Here is a 6,000-nt window from a genome sequence, read left to right on the forward strand (position 1 = left end):
ACCTACATTTCCTGATTACTAATCCTGTGCTTTGTCTGCTAGAGCATCCAGTTTCACAACTAGGCTCTCCTCCAGACACTGTCTAGTCCTAGAGGTTATGTATGCCCCTCTTCTTGTGGGCAATTCACATGCAGCTCTGAAGCAGAAATCTCGTAAGTGCTACATGTAACGCTTGGGAAGATGTTGATCTGTTACTCGTTACTGTTACAATATTTTGAGTTATGAACACCAGAGTTATGAACACCAGAATTACAAACTGACCAGTCAACCACATACCTCATCTGGAACTAGACGCACACAATCAGGCAGCAGCAGAAACCAAAAAAATAAAATAAAAAAACTCAACCCAAACAACGACAACAAACAAAACCAGTACAGTACTCTGTTAAACGTAAAGTACTAAAAAAATTAACGGAAAGTTTAAAAAAAGATTTGACAAGGTAAAGAAACTGATTTTGTGCTTGTTTCATTTAAATTAAATTACTATGAATTTTTCTTCTGCATAGTAAAGTTTCAAAGCTGTATTAAGCCAATGATCACTTGTAAACTTTTGCAAGAACAACCATAATGTTTTGTTCAGAGTTACGAAGAACCTCCATTCCCAAGGTGTTCATTACTCTAGGGTTCTACTGTATCTATTGGGTTTCGGGGAAGTGGGCGGGCAAAGCCCGCCCACTGCTAAAGGATCCCCCCCCAGCTTAAGGGGAGGACCCACAGGACTGCAGAAGCCCACTGATTACGGGGGACAACTAATAAAAGAACAGGGACGGGAGTGTGGTCAGAGGGTCATAAGAAGGGAGCCTGACGGGGACACCGCGCAGAGAACCCCGGACAGTGCCAACTGCTCCTCGAAGGCGTCAAGGGAGCCAGTGGACGCCGCCCAGAGGAACTCCGCCCGGATACGTGAACGGACCAGGGACCGGAAACAAGCCCCACAGACACCGGAGTCTCCATCGGCCAACCTCCTCTCCCTGGTCGTGTAGATGATGGATTCTAACCCTCTCCCCCAAGTCCCTAAATGGCTTCTGCCATGGGACAGAAACCACTTTGGATGCACTGTGGACCTTTCTGCAGCTCCCATCCACTGGCATAACTCCTCGCTGCCATAAACCTGGCTCCAGACATGTCCTCCTGACGTCCCTGTTACTGCCTTGTTCTCTGCTGCCAGAGAGCAAGAGTCCATTCCCTTCCAGCTTCTGCTGCCCATAATGACTACCAGCATCTTGATTCAGCAGCTTTGGGATCCTAATCATCACTATTCATTGACCGATGGATCATTAGTGGGAAAAATGGGATTCTTGACATCCCTGTTTGCTGCTCACTTTCCTTTGCATCCTTCCTTCTCTGTCATAAGGCTTGGCCCGCCTTTTTCTATTGATTGTCTGAGATCCTTTACTATCAAGTTCATCTTCCTCTATCAAAAATATCCAGGCCACAGATCTATCTGCATTATCTGTACTCTGCTGCCACCTACTGGGGAGTTTCAGAGTAGCAGCCGTGTTAATCTATCCTCAAAAAGAACAGGAGCACTTGTGGCACCTTAGACTAACAAATTTATTTGAGTGACAGTGTGTGGATACTGAAAGAGAGCAGCCTGAGAAGCAATAACAAATACAGGAACACCTCCCATTGTTCTCAGCTGTGGAGCATGCGGAGCTGATTCTCCCCCATTCTCAGTGGTAGCTGCTGGGTGCTGAAGATTTTTAAAAATCTGGCACATGATTAGCGCTCCTTAGTGATTCTCTGGAATGAAACCTATTGTTAAGTAAGAAGCAACCCATAAGCAAAGGTTTTCACCTTAAATTCAGCTCCCAGGACAGGCAAAAAATAAAATAAATCCTTTGACCTCCATAAGAGCAGAGCTGAGCTCCTGCAGGGCTAATGAAGCAGAGAGATACATGGCCTCTCCTGAATCAACAATGACAAGTGGGATATGCAGACAAGGTTCCCAGGGATGCAGCGAACTTAAGAGGCTCAAGCTGCTCAATTAAGTGATAGCCATTAAAAAGGAAAATTATGTGAACGGCCAAAGAGAACAAGATTTAGGACCTGAATCCAAGCATGTTGAAGTCAGAGGAAAGATTCCCATAGACTTCAGCAGGTTAGGATCAGGCACTTAGGCCTGCCTTGATTTCAGGGGGAGTTAGGCATCTAAATACTTTTGTGGATCTGGGCCTGACAGCCCTGAGCATTCGGAATAGTTAACTTCTCCTCAACACATTATCAAGAAACATTGGGCTCTTACTCATATATTACATGGCCAAAATCCTGAACCTCTTGTCTGTGTTTTACCTGAGTAAGGATTTTATTTGATGTGTCGGGGTAGCTGAGGCAAAGATTTCTGGGTTTCGCTTATTATAAAATTGCCAGGAAATTATTTTTTAAAACTGCAGTAAAAATATAACCAGCCCCTTCCCCAAAGGAAAGTTCCTGTGATCTGGCTTTGTGAAACAATTTATCTGTAATCTGTGCAGAGAGATTAAACTACATCACGAAACAGATGAAGGTGGAATTCAAGACTTCTGATTTTAGATGGACTCAGCTTTTACGGATGTGTACACACACATACACACACACACACACACACACGCGAATTTCTAAAACCATACGAGTGGCTTCAAAATAAACCCTTTCCCAAACTCCAAATATGTAATCCCCCTGCCCTCCTGTGGAAGAAACATGGTTTTATTTTCTCATTTTAAATAATTTTTTGGCAAACTTTTGCTTGTATTCAGGTAAAAAGATTAACCTGATGAAGAAAGTTATTATAAATTTGAAAAATCAGTAGATCAGATTAAAAATAAGGGCTTGGTTTTACAAATGGATTACTTGCAGGAGTAAGGGATAACTGCATGAGCAAGGTTTTGCAGGATTGGTCCCACAGAAATACCTTTGCCTCTAGGGATGCTTCAACATTCCACCTGCCTTGTTCAGCAGGCTTTTTCTCCCCAGATCCGACCGATCCTGACGCTTGCAGAGTGCTCTGGGATGGACTCCTGACGGTCAACATAGTTGAGTGAGATCGGCTAGAGCTGCCTCTCACTCTGGCCGAGTTCTCGGAAGCCCTCCGCCGCATGCCCATCAATAAATCAGCTAATAGCTTAGTAGCCATGTAACCATGGGGCTTATTGCCTGACACCTAAGCAGTGGGTATAAATAAATGCTCCTGCCATACTCTTCCAATAAACATGAATTCAGTAGGAGTGTAACAGCATGGGGTTCCTTCCCCCTGCACACCTTGCTATAAACAGTCCTCACACAATCCTCGGCAAGCTCAACACCATGCTAGATGTGTGCTTGTGCCCCACAACGTAAGGCTTTTACCTTCTCCCCAGATACAGGGTAAGAGATCTCACGTCACAGAACTCCTAGGGCTGGTCTACACTATGGGGGAAAATTGATTTTAGATACGCAACTTCAGCTACGTGAATAACGTAGCTGAAGTCGAATATCTAAAATCGATTTACTCACCCGTCCTCACTGCGCGGGATCGATGTCCGCGGCTCGCCATGTCGATTCCGGAACTCCGTTGGGGTTGGTGGAGTTCCAGAATCGATATAAGCACGCTCAGGGATCGATATATCGCGTCTAGATGAGACGCGATATATCGATCCCCAAGCAATCGATTTTAACCCACCGATACGGCAGGTAGTCTAGATGTGGCCTTAGACTTCTGTAACCCTCCCCAGTCTTCAGGTTTCCTGTCTCTCTTTGAGCTGTCCTCAGCTGACCAGGTGGATGTACGGGGTCTGCTGCCTGTGCAGATCAGCCTGTAGGATTGGGCTTATAAACACAGTCATATCTTCACCCACTGACATGAGGTCACCTCTGGAGCGGAATGCCTGTAGGTGTTTAACAGCATACAACGCTACACAGCATTTTAAGGCAGGAAGTGAAGAATATTGGATCCATTTGAAACTGGGCTGGGAATGTAGGTAGTCAGTATAATGTTCTAACTGGAGTATGGCCAAGGGACTAGGGAACCTACCCCAGTAAGAAACATGTCATAGGATCTTTAAGGATCCCCAATTTTCAGGACTTTAGCTCCATCTCTCATTATGTGCAGGGTGCTAATTGTTGGCCTCCTTGAACTCCAGAGGTGGGAGCATTTCAGTGGTAGAGTGATTCCAGTGTATACTGCGTACTGGGATATTCAGTGTCCTTGATTTTTAAGGAGCACATGCCACTGATTTCAATGGGGAATTATGCTGAAAATCAATGGTGTGCTATGGCCCACAGGGCCTGATCCTGCCCTGTGTAGTGTCAATGCCTTCAATGGGACTACTCATGTGAGTAACCTCACATGAGTAAGAGGATCAGGGTTAGATCCATAGTTTATCAAAGGGGATCATCCAGGACAAATATATTATAATAACGTAAAGCAGTGGTGGGCAACCTGCAGCCCATAAGGGTAATCTGATTGCAGGCCACAAGACATTTTGCTGACAGTTGACCGTCCGCAGACACTCCCCCCGGCAGCTCCCAGTGGCCATGGTTCACCATTCCCGGCCAATGGGAGCTGCAGGAAGCAGCAAGCCACAGGGATGTGCTGGCTGCAGCTTCCCACAGCTCCCATTGGCTGGAAATGGTGAACTGCGGCCACTGGGAGCTGCAGGGGCCATGCCAGCGGACGATCGACATCAGCAAAATATCATGTGACCCACAATCAGATTACCCTGATGGGCCGTGTGAAAGTAGAATGAATTATATTGTGAAAATAGAAAGGATTAAAGAAATGCTGTCTGTACCTTTAAGCAAAACCCTTGGAATGCTGCAATCCAGGTGTCAGGAATACAGACATTAACATAGAACAATTGCACCGTTTAAGGGCAATTGGTGAAGTATTAGCCTTAGATCGATAAGAGTTAGTAAGGAAGTAGGATATGCATGCTGTGCCCCAGGTGAATTTTTACTGTTTTGCTTTCTTTGTCCCTTTTTCTAATTCCCGCTCTTTTATCTGTATAAATAAGACTGTTTGGGTCTTGCATGGCCACTCACATTATCTGGGTGTTATTGGCGGAGCGCTGTGCTAATAAAACAGAGTGGTCTGACAAATTGTGAGTCCTGATTCTAACTTTGACAGCCGCATGTGGCCCATGGGCCGCAGGTTGTCCCCCTCTGATGTAAAGTATTTCCTGGTATATTCTTATACTTCCTACATCTGCTAGAACTACTCTAAACCTCTGCTTCAGAATGGTAATAATGGCCCACTTGATCACTAGAAAACATGGCTTTAAGAGCTACAAATTATCCCCTGGCAATGTGAGCTGGTAACAACCTTAGCTGTCTCCTCCTATCTGTTTGGAAGACACTTAGCACATCTGGGGCACTACTGTAACATAAATAATAATTATTAAAGGGAGCTACACACAGCAAGGAGAGAATAGACTGACCCCAGAATAATGCAGCTGGTCCTCAGTTTGAAAGCCAGCATCTGAACCCAAATCAATCCCTGCTAGATTGCGTCTTTATTTCCAGCATGATTCTCTGAAACATAAAACAAAGTTTCCTGTATTTGCAAAAAGAATCATAGTTTCTGACAAAAGAATGAATGTTATTAGAGAAAACCACTATTATATCAGGAATATAACTGAGACAACACTATGCCTTTTAATAAGGCTTTCTGGCATCTGGTATAAAGTAAAATTGTCTTGCCAGAGTGGAAGCAAGTGCTTATAAATTGATTGTATCATCTTATTCTTTTTACTCCCTTCTGTTCGGGGTTTAAAACATGAGATTGTATGAACTTCCCCTTGGCATCAGCAGCAGCCACCATGTTTGTCAACAGGCTTGTGTTGGAAAATCCTCATCCCTGAGCCAAAAGGTTGAAATTAATTATTAATGTTGACATTCTCACAAAGAGCAGGTTCTGCTTTTTCTGACCTCTTGTAGCCCAGCGGAAGTGAAATGAACAAAATAGTGCTATACATAAGGACAACCATGGCACTGAAAGAAGATCTGAATATACTGCACCAGACTGGAGGAGTTTAAATTAGGCAA

This window comes from Chelonoidis abingdonii, chromosome 25 (assembly GCF_003597395.2).
Source record: "Chelonoidis abingdonii isolate Lonesome George chromosome 25, CheloAbing_2.0, whole genome shotgun sequence".
Taxonomy (NCBI): Eukaryota; Metazoa; Chordata; order Testudines; family Testudinidae; genus Chelonoidis; species Chelonoidis abingdonii.